Source organism: Archocentrus centrarchus, unplaced genomic scaffold (assembly GCF_007364275.1).
Source record: "Archocentrus centrarchus isolate MPI-CPG fArcCen1 unplaced genomic scaffold, fArcCen1 scaffold_38_ctg1, whole genome shotgun sequence".
NCBI classification, from domain to species: domain Eukaryota; kingdom Metazoa; phylum Chordata; class Actinopteri; order Cichliformes; family Cichlidae; genus Archocentrus; species Archocentrus centrarchus.
Genome location: NW_022060265.1, coordinates 3,917 through 23,010, shown reverse-complemented (window position 1 = coordinate 23,010; position 19,094 = coordinate 3,917).

Here is a 19,094-nt window from a genome sequence, read left to right as displayed (position 1 = left end):
CATCAACTTTAGCCACAGGTAGCTAAAATATATACTGCTGCCTGTCAGTGCTGTAATGTTAAAAGGTTTACTTTCTATATTAATGTAAAAATCAGTGACATCTTCCAACACTGTTGTTTAGAATAGTGTTTTAAATATTGACCTGAAAGCTATATGCCAAACCATTTCCATGTTCTGATGTGATTCATAATTTTCTTTTTGCCTTCTTCTTGTGTCCATCTTTCTCAGCAGCAGCCCACCTAACAAGCATGTCAGTCATCAAGATGTTACTACAGTGTGCCATGCTGTTCCAATAACGAACAAAAAACTAGTGTTATTTGAGTTTCCACGATTTTCCAGTGGACACAGAAATACGTGTCTGTTGAGGGAGAGCGATCAGGAGAGATGAGGGCCAAGTTTTAAAATCCTTTGTGGAGGAGGACAGTGTGTGACAGTGTCTGAACGGAGACAAACCAGGTCAGAGCCTCCCTGCGCCTTCAGCTCACACTTCTTGGATGAACATTCATTACTCCAAGCAGCTGTGTTGGAAATCAAATCTCTCTGTACATCTAACCTGTGCTTTTTAAAAAAAATAGCTATTAATGAATGGATTGATGTGAAGAATTCTGTAAAATGTTTTGTAAATAGCTTGTCTTGAGTGATATGCATATGTACATCTTTTACATTTAAATTGCATATTTTTGTACATTTTACACATTTGGCAATGGAGCACATGGAGAAAAAATGCTCAAATTAAAGCTTCCATTGTGGAACAAAGAAACAAGGTTTGTGGCAGTTTCTTGCAAACATTTATTAATTATATTAAACACTGTACATGGAGCAGTGATGGTAAAAAATATATATATTAGTACATACACAATTTAGGTCCATTTTGCATTGGCAGAGAAAATGTATTTATGAAAGGCATATCAATTGCATTTCAACATTAAACTAAATAAATTCCTCAGGGTTTTCAACTGAAGAAGACATCCATGTAGATGTCATGATAGAAATGATCAAGTCTCTGTCTCATTGAGAGGATCAGCTCCTCATCCCCTTCAACTCCATGCAGCAGCTTGCATATCCCTGGTTGTGGACGTGTGTCCTTCAGTTTCTCCCTGCTGGCCATGATGTGAGGATCTGGAAGAGGACCTGCAAAGTGAGATATGTCAATTTTAACATAGATTTCATTATGTCATGTGACCTTGCAAACTATGACAGTCACACTAATCACCTCCCTGTACATGTTTGTAATGCAAAAATAACTCCTTTAATAGTTCAAGCTGCTGCAAATTTTAATAGTAAAATTTTATTATAAAGATAATATAGAGGGCATATATGAAAAGCAGTACATACTATTACATACATACTATTCACTCTTATGTTAGAAATGCATTACCATCTTTGAATAGCTGGGGGCTTATATATATGTTTTGACAATATTTATTTATTTACTGTTAATCTATTAGCATAACTTGTTCTTCAAATAGCCATTTAGATGATTGGGGGATGAATGAATGTGACTGCTGCCTGGGTCTTCTAGGTTCTTACTTGTCTGCAGTGTTTATCTCCTGACATCAGACGGCTCACTGTGCACCTTTCATCCTCGCTGAAGCTGTTCAGCCTGGGATGAGCGTCTTCCTACTCACGTCTGTATCTTTGCAAGAGTTTAATTTCTTAGGACGTGGTGCAGTAGCGGGTGGACAGTAAAAAAATGCGCAGGTGTCTGTCTGTAGGCAACCGAAACTGCAGGACGCTCAGGCAGCACCGGGAAACCACATTTAACTTCCAAATAACAAACGATTGCGTATTTTTCGTGACGGGCGGCAACCCTAGTCTATACTATAAGGATCTAATCAAGATTAGAGCCTAAAGATGTTCTATTTGCAAAACAGAAAGGTCACGCAATGTTAGCTAGCAAACAAATTGACTAATGCTATCCTAGTCTATTAATTAACAGCTAGAAAAGACAAAGACACGTACCTGTGTTCAATGTTCAATGAAGAATTTGTAGCCTTTGTCCAGTTGTGAACGTGTTGTTCGTGAAAACTTGTCTGCATGTCATAGTATATCCTAAAACCATATTAGACTGTGTAAACTCCATGGCCATAGACATATGGCCAAAGGCGCAGGCATGCACAATCGATCTGCACATGGATCCTGCTCCTTCCTGTTTATTGACCAATAGTAGAGGAGCTGGAGCAAGAAGACAACCCTCCTCATTTGCATAATGAGGCAGAAATGCATACGGAAAAGGAAAAAGAGCAGGCAGAAATACATGTGGTAAAGGAAAAGCAGACGAGGAAATGTAAAAAGAACAAAGGCTTGTATAAGGAAAAGGCAAAACAAATATATACATTTCCTGATGAAAATGCATGTGTAAGGAAAAGGAAAAAGAAAATTTATACATTTCTTGATGAAAACGCGTGTATAAGGAAAAGGAAAAACAAGATATATACACTATATATATATTTCTGCTTTTATTTCTGATTATGTCAGTTTTGGTCCTCCATAGTAATTTGGGTGTAACAGCAGCCGCAGTTATTATATTAATAATTATATTAATAATTATATTAATAATTTACACTATTGAGAAAATTATATATATATATATATATATATATATATATGTGTATATATATATATGTATATATATATATATATATATATGTGTGTATATATATATATATATATATATATATATATGTATATATCAGTGACGTGCGGTGAGGGTCGTGACTGGTGAGGCACTGACGTCATCACATCAGATTTACAAACATATAGCTTATTCACCATTTGATTGGCAACAGTTGTTTTGTTTAACATTAACATAGTCTGAAGCAAACCTTTTAGCTCCGGTGTTGGTCTTCCTTTAATTATTATCTTCTGCTTCGATTGAAAGTCCAGTTTAGAAAATTCTTTCAGTTGAGTTATGTAATCTTCCATGTTGAACATAAGGCCAAGCAACAGGAAAAACTAACTGGCCTTGCTAACTGTTTATGGTAGCTTGCCGCCGAGGAGTCGTAGAGTCCCTGGGATCACCAGCGCCCCCTACCATGAGGCACGAGGACTGCGTGCCTCACCCAGTGTCTCTTCGCAGCAGTTTCATGATCGCTCAACACAAGAATGCATTACACACACATACAGTTGTTAATGAAAAAAACAAAAAAAAAACTGTGCATTATATACACCAGCTAAAATATAGAAATTTAGTTCATATAGTAAAAGTGTTAGAACATTTTAATAGCCACATGCAAAGGGAAAGTAATCCGGTCTCACTGCATAGCATGCCAGCACAGTTAGTAGTCATTGGCAATGACTATACTGAGCCGCACCACGGATTGCGCAATCCGTGGTGCGGCTCGCCGGGCTGGTGCCTCACCGTTCGTCTCTTAGTATTTGACCGGCAAATGTGAAAATTCAGCGATTTTGAAAAAACTAATCTAAAAATGGTGTAGTTAAATGGAAAAGAACTTTAAAATACAAATCACTGAATGAATATAACCATTTAATTTATTTTTTAATTTTATATTTCCACGATGACAGGTGAGGCCGTGCCTCACCTGCCTCCCCTGACTGCACGTCACTGGTATATATATATATATATATATATATATATATATGTATATATATATGTATATATATATATATAAAAACAACAAGATTAACCTTAATAATAATAATAATACCAATAATAATAATATTATATACAATGTATATGATGTGCCTGCAGAGATGTATAAAGTACTGGAGTAGAGGAGTGGAGTAGAAGTACAAGTACTATATAAAAAAATTTACTTGAGTAAAAGTTGAAGTGTTCTTTCAACACCATACTCAAGTGGAAGTACAGAAGTACTCAATTTTTTTGGTAATTAAGTATTGCAAGTAGAAGTATTTCAAAAATTGCTACTCAAGTACCGAAAGTACAAGTACAAGTAAAAGTACAAGTACTGTGTATATTAAAGAAAGGCAGTCAAAAGTTTGATTATCATTGTTTATATTATTTCAAACATTTGAAAGGCACAATGTATTTGGCTGAAGCTGGAGTACAATGATAAAAGGCCATACAAGTGTTTACCAAAAAACAAACACAAATAAAACATCTCAAAAGGCCAGAGGGGCAGTCCACAGAGCAGCTAAAAGACAAACCTGGACAAGGTGTTCCTGGAACGTCATCCATCTCGATATCGGACAGTAAGCTGACGCGTTTTGTCCTCAATACTTGCAAGCAACAGCGCAAAAGGTGGAGATGAAGCCTGCGTTTTTTTTTTTTTTAGGCTTGATCGCTCAAATCGCCCAATGATGAGCCAGCTTCATAAACCGTGACAGCGCCATCTACTGCTCTGGCATTGATACTATGACTTGGGGATGATTAATAACGTTTTCATAATAGTAACGAGTAACGATTCAGCACGTGAAAAATGTATCGGAGTAAAAGTATTAAAATAATCAAAAATATATAGTGGAGTAAAAGTGAAAGTAGGGGAAAAAATATGTACTCCAATAAAGTACAGATACTGCATTTTAGTACTTAAGTACAGTACTTAAGTAGTTCTACTTCGTTACTATACATCTCTGTGTGCCTGTGTGTTGAGCCTTAACAGGCCGGACTATTTACAATATATTATATATTATCCTACAATGTGTAGGTTATTGTGGTTTTTGTTGGGAGCAGTGATGGTTATACAGTCTTACAGCTGCTGGAAGGAAGGGTCGACGATAACGCTCCTCTGTGCATTTAGGATGCAGCAGTCTGTCACTGAAGGAGCTCTCCAGCTCAGCAACAGCTTCATGCATGGGGTGGGAGACCTTGTCCATCAGTGATGTTATTTTGGTCAGAGTCCTTCTGTCTCCCACCACCTGCACTGAGTCGAGAGGACATCCTAGGACAGAGCTGGCTTTCCTGATGAGCTTGTCTATCCGCTTCCTCTCACCTGTAGATAAGCTGCTGCTCCAACATACTGCTGCATGGAAAATGGCTGATGCTACTACAGTGTCATAAAAGGTCTTCAGGAGCACCCCCTGCACTCCAAAAGACCTCAGCCTTCTCAGCAGGTAGAGTCTGCTCTGAACCTTCCTGTAGAGCGCATCAAACCTGTTAAAGAACTGGTACAGGTTGTGTCCCCCCCCCCCCAAGTCTCCCACACGACCCTAGGGCTTGGTTTGTGGCCTGAAATTGAGTTCAAACTCCTCCAAACCCCACTGATGTTGCTCTGCTGTAGCTGGTCCTCCATCTTCTTTCTGTAGGTGTTTTTTTTCCATCCCTGATTTTTCAGAGTTGATCCAGGGTTTATTGTTTGAAAAACACCGTACTCTCCTGATGGGCACAGTGTTTTCCACGCAGAAACTGATGTAATCCGTGAAGCTTTGTAGGTAACAGCATTATTGCTTTAATGCAGCGTATTATGACTTTGCGGGGCTCCAATAAACTCTGATGATCTGTTGCTCAATATTGTTGAACTGCGGAGAGAGATTACAGTGAGATTTTTATTGGTGCTGAAAGTGACAGATTGAATGCAGCTGGTGTTTGAGTGATGGTGCGGTTATCGCGGAGGATAAAGTGTGCTGCAGGGGCTGGCGTTTTGGCTGCCTCTCCCCACGCTCCCTCCGGCCCTAGCGCCCGAAGCGGGCCTGTGAACAGCGGCGCGATCTGGCGTGTAAGGGGCTCGACACACGGGGAGCGACGTCGCTCGCTCTCCATTCATTTCCTATGGAGCTTGTGCGATGAGGCGACAATCGCTTGCCCTCCTCCAGCTAAGCGACCGGCGACGTTCGTGCATGTGAAATTTCGAGCTCGTACACGTAGACGTGCACACGCGACCAGGCGACGCGACACAACAAAGTTGGAAAATGTTCTACTTTTGTCGCTGTCGTGTGGCACTAAACCAATCAGCAAGAGTTTCATTGACTGACCAATGAGCGAAGAGTATGCTACACACTGCAGTTTGCAACCACTTTCAGCAGGAAGGAAAGCATCGTTTTAGCTGTGTTTGACTTTCCTATATTATATGACACTTCACGCAGTGATTATCGAGTTAAACATAAAAGGCAGCCGTATGAGAACGTGTTGGTGCAAGACTAACGTTAAACAGACGGATAGAGAGGACTTTTGTGCTAATATAGGATGAACGCGAGGTTGTCTTTTTCTTTTGTAGAGGAGACTTAACAGCAAGATTTCTGTCAGTTCCAATAAAATCTTCAGACTCCTCATCTTTATTGCCGTGTCTGACACGGACTGCTTTGAAAATGTCTAAATCCCTCCAGTTTCATAACCAATCACATTTCTTGGAGACGAGTGACGTAAGAGCGCGATTCGCAAAGCTGCCGTCGCTATCGCGTCCCGTGTGTTCGGTTTCACCCCAGTGGCGATGCGACCCATTCGTCGCTGTCGTTTGTCGCTCCCCGTGTGTCGAGCCCATAAATCGACAGCGGCGAAGCCGCAACTGCGGCCAGGAGGGCGTGCGGCCAGCCCTCGGTCGCCTGGATCTGTTAAACAGCGTAGTTTTAAGCCCTCGCAAATGGCCCTCGCCGGCCCGTGGCTTACAGGCACGCCCTGCCGGCTCGAGACCCGCTGCTGGCTCAGCACGTTTTTGTATCGTCCCGCGTCTCCAATAAGCCACGTACGATGAGTCCCATTTGACTTTTCTAATAGGGACAAGGCATTTCTTATTGTTTTCAATGTTTCCTTTTTAAGACCACTTTCTCTCATCTCCGCTCTTCACTCTCAGCTCAGCTGGCCGGCCCTGCAGCGCTCGTTTGGTGTGGCGGCATCGTTAAGGGTTGTTTACATAGATGATCACATGCGATGCCACGTAGCCAGCAGTGAATGTCGTTGGGTGCGCATTTCACAGCTGGGTAAAGGCATCACCTCAATATTATTCTAAAAAACGTGTGTGTGTGTGTGTGTGTGTGTGTGTGTGTGTGTTTACTTTCTCTGGACCAGCTCAGGTCACACTGTTACAATTTCCTTTTGGAAGAAAATGGCGATCCAGATAGTATTCCCTGGCCAGACTCTGAGTCAGTGTTTGGAGGCAGTTCATCCAGCATCAGCTCTAAGATCACATGTAAGTCAAAGTCCATGTCCGAGATGTCTCACCAGTCATCTATAGTCACACTACAACAAAGGCAACAAGCTGCAGCTGAGGTAGCAGCCACTGAAGAGGTAATTAAAATAATGAAAACACAGCATCAATGTGAGGAAGAAATTAGAGAACTTGAAGTTGAGGATGCAAGGAAAAGAGCTCAATTTCTAACAGAGAGCACCACAATAAAAACAAAGTTAGAAGAGAAGAAAAGGGAAGTGGAATTATTGAAAGAGCTGTAAAGGCGCAATGCAGCACAAGCAAGATTAAGTAAAACGGCCATCTTGAAAGGTTTAGTTTAAAGTGACGATGACATCACTTCCGGTTAAAAAGGGCTCGGTAGACAGTTCATGCGAGCAAACCCGATACGGAGCTAATTAACCCTCGTGCGCCCCGCAAGGGGTCACCCGGACACGTCTCCCCGTCCCACTAAGGCTTGGGGGTCGAGGGGACCCCAGGCCTCCTGACTGCCCGTAGTTGGGGTGGCGGCGGTGGGGTCGAGGGGACCCCAGTCGTCCCAGTGGCGGCGGAGGCGGCTGGGGTCACTGGGACCCCACGACTCCAGGCTCAGCGTGACCTCCCCTGCGGTGGTGGGGTCGAGGTGACCCCAGGCCTAACAATGGCGGCGGTGGGGGGTCGAGGTGACCCCAGGCCTAGCAATGGCGGCGGTGGTGGGGGGTCGAGGTGACCCCAGGCCTAACAATGGCCGCGGTGGGGGGTCGAGGTTACCCCAGGCCTGTCAATGGCGGTGGCGGCAGCGGGGGTGGGGTGGGGGTCAAGGAGACCCCTGGTCTCCCAGTGGCGGTGGCGGCGGGGTGGGGGTCAAGGTGACCCCAGGCCTCCCGGCTCAACGGGACCTCCCCTGTGGTGGGGTCGAGGTGACCCCAGGCCTCTCAATGGCGGGGGTGGGGGATGGGGGGGGTTTCAAGGAGACCCCAGGCCTAACAATGGCGGTGGTGGTGGCGGCGGTGGTGGGGGGTCGAGGTGACCCCAGGCCTAACAATGGCCGCGGTGGGGGGTCGAGGTTACCCCAGGCCTGTCAATGGCGGTGGCGGCAGCGGCGGTGGGGTGGGGGTCAAGGAGACCCCTGGTCTCCCAGTGGCGGTGGCGGCGGGGTGGGGGTCAAGCTGACCCCAGGCCTCCCGGCTCAACGGGACCTCCCCTGTGGTGGGGTCAAGGTGACCCCAGGCCTCTCAATGGCGGGGGTGGGGGATGGGGGGGGTTTCAAGGAGACCCCAGGCCTAACAATGGCGGTGGTGGTGGCGGCGGTGGGGGGGGGGGTCGAGGGGACCCCAGGTCTCCCAGCTCAACGGGACCCCCTGTGGCCGGCGACATTCATTGCATGCGTGCTCTTGCCCCCGCCCCCCAGTGGCCAGCGATAGTCATTGCACCGCATGTGACGGGGACACTCGCGCGCGCGCACGCACGCACGCACGCACGCACGCGCACACAGACACACACTCGCACACACAAACGCACACACACACACACACACACACACACACACACACACACAGGACCTAAGCTGCCACTATGGGGATTCACTCTGTCAGGGGGTCGGTTCGACCCCACCTGAGACCCACGTATGTATCACGCGTTTGCGAGTCCCCATTGCAGACCTTACGGAGGGGGTCCTTCGTACCCCAGAAACACACTCGTGAATTCAAACGCAGTGGGAGCACAAGGGTTAAAGGGAGTTTTTCCTTCCCACTGTCACCAAGTGCTGCTCATAGGGGGTCGTTTTGACTGTTGGATTTTCTCTGTTTCTCTGTTGTAGGGTCTTTACTTACAATTCAAAAGCACCTTGACGCGACTGTGATTTGGCACTATATAAATAAAACTGAATTGAATTAAATATGAGACAAGCTTAAATATGCCAAAGGCTCTTTTTTTTTTTTTTTTTACATCTTTTTTTGTAGCCTTGATTATGTGTACAGCCAGGTTGCCTCTCTTTGTGGTCAGTTTGCAACATATTAGGATCATTTCAGGTCTCATACTTGGATTGACATCTCGTTATCAAGCACGTCACAGGGACCACGTGATAGCATTGCTTACTGTAGTCTAACAGGGAACTAGAATATTGTCTTGTCTGGTCAGGCACTTAATAAACTGTCTATATTTGGGCACTTCCAGGCTGAGGTTTCCTCTCTTACAGTCACCAAGTACAATAACTAAGGAGTGCCACTTTATCTGCTCCACATTTATTTGATGGGCGAGTGAACGCTGTGCCTCCTGCATGTTGGTTTGCGGTGGAATGGTGACCCTCACCAGCAGTGTTGGTTGTAATGTGTTCCAAAGGAATGCATCAATGTAATTACATGACATTTTTCAGTAACAAAATAACATAACTCATTACTGTGCTAAATTGACTAATTACATTACAGTTGCAATTATGTTAATGCTTGGGTCCTCCAGTTATCTGCACATCGGGCAGGCAAAAAGGGAAAATAAAAATAAAACTACATGCTTTTTTCTTCCTGCTGCAATCAGCTGACTTGAGCTCCTGTGCAGGAGGATGAAAACGGTGGAGCCGTCTACAGCTTTTCATGAGAAGAGTATATGGACAATCCTTCTTTTTTATTCCGCAAAAGGACAAAAGCTGGATGTAAACTGAAAACTGCCTCCAGGACAGAAACAGGTGTGTTACACTGCTAACACAACTTCAGCTCTTTGCATGTATCTACACAGACAACATGCTAACACAGAGTCAGCCAAGAACCCAGAGTGGTGATGAAGCTGAGCACATGCTGACCCCCAGCCCAGCAGCCAGAGCCTCATCTTCAACAGGTAACAGAGGCAGTGACGAGCAGCCAGCCTTGCAGCACTGCAGCCTTCGACTCTACCTGTGCATGTTTCTACAGCAGAATCCCTGTAAAGATTACAGCTTAACAAAACATGTACAGATTTTGGTCCACAGTATATTTTGATGTCTTAGTTTGAACTACTGATCTGAACCTCAAGCTTTCAAATAGGACTAAAAGATTGCAAACACCAATGAAGTTATTAATTTGAATGATTTCTGATAATCGGGAACAACAAGAATATTTGTCAGACGGTTTGATTAAATGTGTGAAAGTGTTAATGATCATTGTGTAGGCCAGGTCTACTGTAATATGAGCCCAGACACAATGCAGTCTCTAAAGAAAGAGATCATCTGACTGTTTTATCTTGAAATATTAAATGACAGTCAATCAAATAGGAACATTCTGATTATCAGTTTAAAATATTTCAAATTTGGCTCTTTTTTTCATGGGTATTGAAGTTTGCAAGCACTTACCTGTGGGTGAGTGTGTCAAGTAAAGATGGCTGCAGCCATGGTCATAGGAGCCGTATTGACCATATGCATATACAGCATAATTTGGTGAAATTGGATGCTTTTTGATCCCTGATAGCTTCCACCTGCTGCTCGCTGTTGACGGGCAAAGTGTCGTTCCTGCTGTTCTCAAGAACTTCATAAAAGGTGACTGGACTTTATTTAAACCCTAGTGGGGGTTGTCCCCTTTGGAGGTGGTTGTTGACCCATTGTCTGTGTAGCTACTCAGTCATCCAGGTCATAGTACTTTCTGGACTTTTGTGGGTCATTAGCACAAAGGGTTTCCTGTGAAAGCACTGTGAGATTTGTGAGACCTTGTCACTTCAGGTGACCTCAATAGGTGTGAGTGGGGTTTGAGGCACCTGGAAGGGATCTCTAGGCTGTATTTTAGGAAGCTGACAGCTGCTATCATGAGCCACCACCTCTGTTCAATGCTGGCCGTTCACAGTGGACATAGATGGCCTCTTTCAAAAGATCTTTGTTCTCAGTACAAAATGTGAACAGTGGCGTCCTCAAAACACATGTGGTTATTCCAATTGGGCCTTCGTCAAATCAGAGGAGATGCACAGGAAAGAAAGGCAGACACCAACTAACATTATCTCTTACGTAGCAGGTTTGTCAGAGAAATGCAGGAGAATTTGCTCCAAGCATGACATCCCAGACACACTTTAAGACTCAAACTGGTCCCAAGGACAAAACCCCCAAATGCAGGCTAAGCAACATAGTGTATGCTGTGCAGTGCAGAGAGGAGTGTAAACTTCAGGCAGCAACACAGCTCAGCTGATCACAGCCTGCACACCAAGAAAATTTACTGGCGCTCACAAGACAAAGTTGTGATTTTTCTCCCCATGTGGAGCCACTACAACTGATCTTAGGGTTCCCCCACCTTCTGAATCCCACTGGAACCCCTGAGTATCCTCATTTTTGTGTTTCGGTGTGGAGGCGCAGTGACCCTCTGCTATGTAGGCAACAGAAAATAGAGTTGTTTTTAAATTCCCTTTCACAGCTTGTGTCCTACATGACACATTCAAGCTGATTCAAATTTAGATTGGAATAATGTTTGTATTCTCATGTAATATTATTTAATCTTATTATATCAAGATAGCAGGTCCAGATAGCTTTACACAGAAAAAAGCTGGTAGAAATAGCTCCTTTTACTTTCTTACTTTGAGTACAATTCCGAGCCTGTACTTTTTCACTTTTACTTGAGTAAAGAAGTTGAACCAGTACTTCAACTTTTACCAGTGTGTTTTTTTTTTTAAGTATTTGTACTTCTAATTAAGTACAGAATGTCTGTACTTTTGCCACCTCTGCTAAAATGTGAACAAATTTATTTGGTCTCAATAACTTGGCCCTGTTTCTTCCTAGTATTATTAGTCATGATATCTGACATTACTTTCTATTTAATTATTTATTATTTGTATTTAATTTATAATGTATTTGTTCAGATTGCAATGTAATTATATATATTTTTATTGATATATTCTGTATTTTATTTTATCATAGGTTTAAGGCAATAGAAGACGTTTGGAAATCCAAACTTCGAGCTCTGACTTTCGCTGTGCACTCACAATAGAAAGACAGTGAAATGACTTCTGCTTTGGAAGTGTCAGCTTTATAATGAGAAAAGTCCTGTGATCTTTAGAATGTTCTTTCCTTTCATACATTATCATTCTATGGAACTCTCAGCATGCAGATTGATGAGGTCATAATGAAACACAGTTTGTTTTCTTTTGCTTTTGTTACTTTTGTTACAAAATACTCGTGTATTGTATTAAACTTGTAGCACCAAGACTGAAAGGGACAATTCCAGGGCTTTTTCCTATTAAAAAAAATGTTGCCACAATACAAAGAAATTCAGCAAAAGAATAAATATAGTCAAGCAGTATTTAGGTATTGTGATTCTAAATTGCCCATAGGAGTGAATGTGAGTGTAAATGGTTCTCTCTCTCTCTCTGTGTGTGTTAGCCATTCTTTTTGCCAGACATCCAGGATATGTATAAAAACACATTAGTTATGCTGCTATAGGCCTAGGCTGCTGGGGGGGGGGGGGGGGGGGGGGGGGGTTCTTGTAATGCACTGTTTCTTTTCATTGACCTTATATACTTTGTTATACTCCACTCTGCATTTAATCATAAATTATTTTTAATCTCTGGCTCTCTTCCACAGCATGTCTTTTTTCTCTCACCTCAGCCCAACCCGTCGCGGCAGATGACTGCCCCTCCCTGAGCCTGGTTCTGCTGGAGGTTTCTTCCTGTTTAAAGGGAGTTTTTCCTTCCCACTGTCACCAAGTGCTGCTCATAGGGGGTCGTTTTGACTGTTGGATTTTCTCTGTTTCTCTATTGTAGGGTCTTTACCAACAATTAAAAAACACCTTGACGCGACTGTGATTAAATAAAACTGAATTGAATTAAATATGAGACAAGCTTAAATATGTCAAAGGCTCTTTTTTTTTTTACATCTTTTTTTGTAGCCTTGATTATGTGTACAGCCAGGTTGCCTCTCTTTGTGGTCAGTTTGCAACATATTAGGATCATTTCAGGTCTCATATTTGGATTGACATCTCGTTATCAAGCACGTCACAGGGACCACGTGATAGCATTGCTTACTGTAGTCTAACAGGGAACTAGAATATTGTCTTGTCTGGTCAGGCACTTAATAAACTGTCTATATTTGGGCACTTCCAGGCTGAGGTACCCTCTGTTACAGTCACCAACAGAGGGTACCTAATTAAGTACAGACATTCTGTACTTAATTAGAAGTACAAATACTTAAAAAAAAAAACACACACACACTGGTAAAAGTTGAAGTACTGGTTCAAATTCTTTACTCAAGTAAAAGTGAAAAGTACAGGCTCTGAATTGTACTCAAAGTAAGAAAGTAAAAGGAGCTATTTCTACCAGCTTTTTTCTGTGTAAAGCTATCTGGACCTGCTATCTTGATATAATAAGATTAAATAATATTACATGAGAATACAAACATTATTCCAATCTAAATTTGAATCAGCTTGAATGTGTCATGTAGGACACAAGCTGTGAAAGGGAATTTAAAAACAACTCTATTTTCTGTTGCCTACATAGCAGAGGGTCACTGCGCCTCCACACCGAAACACAAAAATGAGGATACTCAGGGGTTCCAGTGGGATTCAGAAGGTGGGGGAACCCTAAGATCAGTTGTAGTGGCTCCACATGGGGAGAAAAATCACAACTTTGTCTTGTGAGCGCCAGTAAATTTTCTTGGTGTGCAGGCTGTGATCAGCTGAGCTGTGTTGCTGCCTGAAGTTTACACTCCTCTCTGCACTGCACAGCATACACTATGTTGCTTAGCCTGCTTTTGGGGGTTTTGTCCTTGGGACCAGTTTGAGTCTTAAAGTGTGTCTGGGATGTCATGCTTGGAGCAAATTCTCCTGCATTTCTCTGACAAACCTGCTACGTAAGAGATAATGTTAGTTGGTGTCTGCCTTTCTTTCCTGTGCATCTCCTCTGATTTGACGAAGGCCCAATTGGAATAACCACATGTGTTTTGAGGACGCCACTGTTCACATTTTGTACTGAGAACAAAGATGTTTTGAAAGAGGCCATCTATGTCCACTGTGAACGGCCAGCATTGAACAGAGGTGGTGGCTCATGATAGCAGCTGTCAGCTTCCTAAGATACAGCCTAGACACTGCACGAAAAGAGGCATATCCGTCCCCGTATACTGACGCGGGCGCCGCTAGTAAACGGCAGCTTTCGTCAGCATACGGGGATGCGCATATTCGTTCGCCTGAGACGGATATGGTCGTTTACGTACCACTAGAATCAGCGGGGGGTAAAGGTACGGGGGGAGCCGGCAGGCGCGAGGTCTTAACGACTCCACTTTACATATGAATAGCAGCGCCTCAAGCCGAAGCAGCGGCAAGAGACCCACGTGGCTTCTCAGTCATTGGATGATAAAAATGACATCACAATTAAGTATTCACATGTGATTGGTTGGTAGATCTGTCCCCCCCATTGGCCTTTATAAAGACAGGCCTGGGTAAGCCCCTCCCTAATAAATAATAACCCAGTAATAAAAATTATTTTTAATTATTATTTCTGTGATATACCTTGTATGTTATGTTGTATTCATGCCATGCTAATAACCTCAACTAAAAGGAATTAAGAGAAACAAATTGTGAGGCACAAGTTTGAATATTTTTTTTTGTTTTATTTATAAAGCAATATGCACATACACACACACACACACATCATATAATCTATATATATAAAGAAAACAAAAACATTATGACATATAATGCTTTGCTACTTCTGGGCCATGTGGTGGTGGCTTTCTCTCAGATCATGGTCCAGCATACAAACACTTATGTGCACAGTGTTGTATTTAGGGTGAGCTTCTAGTCTGTCTTGCAGTTTGGCTCAGAGGTCACTGAGCTCCTGGCTGGGGAAGCTTGGGGGTCTAAATCCAACCCGACACGCCCTCTGAGACGCCATCCTCCTCATCCAACATGAGGTCAGTGGTGACACCGTCCCAGAAGGCAACCTCCTTCACTGCCAGGACACTCGTCCTCGCCTCCAGCAGCTGTTGACACAGAGCACACATTAAGTCATTATGAAACTATATGAAATATTGTGAAAAATCAGGAAACTACACTGAAAGTTTGAGTCTCTTGACTTTGTACACATAGCAGATAAGACCCTGAATGCAAAAAAAAAAAAATTAATCAGCCCATCTTTGTCATCAGAAACAATGGTTATCTGACAAAGTACCAACTCCTGCATCCTGTGAATAAAAGACAAATGAACAAGTACTTTGAAAAAATTTAACACTGATAAAAGTACTTCAGTGATTTTGGTCATTAACCCTTGAGGCACCTTTAAACTGATTATACACTTTTTATCTTTTAGGTCCCAAATGTTACAGCTGCTGAAACTATAAACATTCAATGTTAATTATTGTTTAGACGAGTGACTGTTTATGGACTGTAAGGGCTGGGCCGGAGTATCATGGGACCGCCCCGGTGTGTCGGTAAGAACACCTCGAGAGTCTGGATGTTGGCGAAACTTTAATAAGGATCATGCAGCACGGCTATACACAGAGCTCAGCATGTAGGGATCACAGATGCAACTTGTGGTCTAAGAGAGAAATAAGATGAACACTGGTTTGTAATGCTAATGCATACATTCACTACATATATTATCAAACACTGTATAACACACCAATAATGCAGGTAGAGTAAACTGACATTGATATCCTGTTTGTGGTCAGACATATCCATTTAACTATGAGTGGGTTGAAAAGGAATTAGTGCTCCACTGCATACCATTGTGCTCAATAAACGCTCTCATTAATATAGTCAGCTGACAGTAACGCAAACAATCACAAATGGATTACTATATAGCAGGCACAGCAAACAAATCGCTAGCTTAGCCTCTAATACAGCAACCAGCTAAGTACAAACAGGCTAATCGCTAACGCTAATCGCCAACGCTAATCGCTAACGTTAGCTACGAACATTAGCCGCCAGCGCTAACCGCGCTACATCGGCATACAACAATCAACATTAACAATGGAAACACTCACGGATCATCAGTGACACACAATCTCGCATCTGCTACAAGGTGAGCAGCTCTGCAGTCACAGGCACTGCGAGGCTGGATTGTCTGGCGAGTCGGCGATGAGTGCTCCTAATGGCGTCTGTGTCTGTCTGCACTTGAAAGGAAAAGGGGAACGTACCAAGTACGTCGTGTGTGATCTGGGCGCATGCGCGAACTGTCGGCTGCAGCCCTTAGTCTTTCTAACACTGCCGCCCCCACATTTGATGCCAAATGTGCTCCCTAGAAAGACTGAAGTGAGCCTCCCTGCTCACGGCCCATTGACCTCCTCCTCCGGCATCTTAGGCAGAATGATGAGACGAGTGATTGGCCTGGTGTATATCTTGTCCTCGATCTGTATCTCGGCCATCCTGACATGACCATCTGGGCCTGGGAACACTTTCACCACCTTTCCGATTCTCCAAACCGATCGAGGCACCTGTGAGTCTACTACCATGACTACGGCTCCAACCATCGTGTCTGGGGTAGTGGTCCTCCACTTGTTCCGTAGCTGCAGACCAGGTAAGTAGTTCTTTACGAATGCCGTCCAGAACCTGTCTGCCAGCACCTGAGAGTGCCTCCACCTCCGACGTCCAAGGAGCTCGGATTGCGGATAGACTACCTGGGGCAGGGAGCTGTCTGGCCGCCCCATCAGCAGGTAATTGGGCGTGACAGGGTCAACGTCTGCTACATCGGCCGAAACGTAACCTAGCGGCTTAGAGTTGAGTATGGATTCAATCTCTATTAAAATGGTTCTGAGAACTTCGTCGCTCACAGTCTGAGCACCCAGAGTGGTGTACAGGGCAGACTTTACTGACCGGATCTCGCGCTCCCATGCTCCGCCGAAGTGAGGTGCCGCTGGTGGATTGAAGTGGAACGCAATCTGCTGTGTGGCTAACTGCTGCTGGAGGTCAGGACATAGGCTGGTGTTTGATCCCACAGGTATTTTACCTCTGTGACAGCTCCTCCGTTTCATAGGGTCATGGCCACACCTGCAGCGGGGTCTTACCCTCTTCTGATAGTTGTGACACTACTTAAGCTGTGGCGGGGCTGCTCGTCTGGCTCTAACTGCTAATAATCCTATCATCTGCCCCGCTACCTCTCTGTTCTGATGCTATCGTTCAGGAAGGCTCACACAGACGACCCAAAACAGAGTACAGATAGTTATAGCAGCCAGCCCCTTGATCAGTGCACTTGTAACCGACCAGAATCTTTTATCGGCTCGGAGTGAGCCCAAGGGACATAAGTAAAATTGAAGTGGATTACTAAAGACTAGTGTGTCCAAATAAAACCCGATGATATAGCTTGCCTTGCCTTACTTTTACAGTTCTTGGACGTTAAGTGTACCGTTTAAAAGGGGAATAAATTCTCAACAAATTTCACTGACTTTTTAGAGTCAAATTTTATTTGCAGGTTTTCAGCTCAAGCAATTTGCATTTAGCTCTGAATCAATCCTTAATCAATGCTCTACATGCAGTAATCACTTCTAAATATCAGATCTCAAAATCATCATACATCAATCACTTCTTAAACAGAGTAAATACTCATGAGCTGGGTTGATGAGGAAGGGGTTTGAAATTGTCCAAATCGTTTAAAATCCTTTTTGGAAGAAAAGACTTCAAGTTGGTGCCTGGCCAGAAGCGACCACACCCAAAGACCAGTCCGTTGCTGCTGCAGTGAAGTTGGGGAAAAAGGAGAAGTCCAAAAGAGTGAAGTTATCCACTTCTGATCGACTGTCCTTCTTTTATAATCCTTACTGTTCGTCAGGCTTCATTTTAGAAATCCAACAGCTCAGGCACCTCCAATCTTCAACCGACAATGCAGGGAGAATTCTCACAAAGACAGTTTGAAGTCAATTAAATGTCCACATCTGGGTTGGCTTAGTCCAAAGAGCAGACCTGTCTAGGTGCTAAGAAGGGCTCCGCAGAATCTCGTACGATGTTTTCGTGCAACTCCTTATATATGTTGTCTAAGACACATCCTAGTTTTAACAACAACATCATGACAAATCATCACCCCACTGCTCTTATTACCAATTATGGTATTAGGCTTTATTCAATACCTCATTTCTCGTAATACATGGCTTGTTTGGTACTTTCCAGTTAAGATTATTTTTAACTTGTTTTTCTCCTCTTGTTCCCTCTTATTCCTAGGCAACAGGTTTCAGTTCCTCATTTCCCTTGCTCAGTGATTTTCCAAGATTTCACAACTTTGTATTACACTCTGAATCATTTCTGTGTTACACACATACTTATCAACCTTAGGTAGAAATCATACAGATTATTTGTTATATTTCATAAATCAACCTTTAACAGCCTAATAAATTGCAATCATAAATGCCCACATAGTATCAGGCACAGGCCATCGAATAACCAAAATCTCAACCTTAATCCACTTTACTTGACACCCCCTTCTTGAGATTGCAGGTTACTTTTCGATGACTTTACAGATCACCGTCCCAGGAATCATCAGAGATCGTTTCCAAAAGGGCCGGAACATAGTGCTCACTTGGTGTTTCAATGCCTTCGAGCTGATTCTCCGAATGCTGTGCTAGCCCAGGTTCTCTCGGCCATTCCGTCGCGTCGAGCTGCTCCAACATTGCTACCAATGTGGGTGCTTCTTCCACTGGAACGCCCAAGGGCTCCGATACAGGAGAGGGCTCTTGTAACTGTTGTTCCACAGCCTCAGCCATCTCTTCCAGGTGTGCCTCGTTACCCCCGTCTTCGTTCTCCACGCCGGCGTCATCGAAGTCCGTCTGCGTCTCCACGTCCCGATGTTCTATTAGGGATTCTGCCGATGACTGCGGTGCTGCTGATAGGGGTGTACGGGGTCCTGCCTGGTATGGTGTAGGTAGCTGCCGAGCGCCTGCTATCAAGATTCGCCCATCCAAAGAATGGGTTGTGCGAAGGCGAGATCTGTCGTGGAACTCCCAAATGCGGGTGTAGGTTGGTGTGTAGAATCCCCCCACCACGACGCGTGGTATCCACGTTGTTCCTCTGTTCCAGAACGAACTCCAGATGATTCTAGCTTGTTCTTCAAGCTCCATGGCCGTTTCTACTGGCACTTGTGTGGTCATAGTTCCTTGGAGGACGCCATGGACTGCATGCGGGTGAGGATCCTCCATGTAGCACCTGGAACATTGCATTC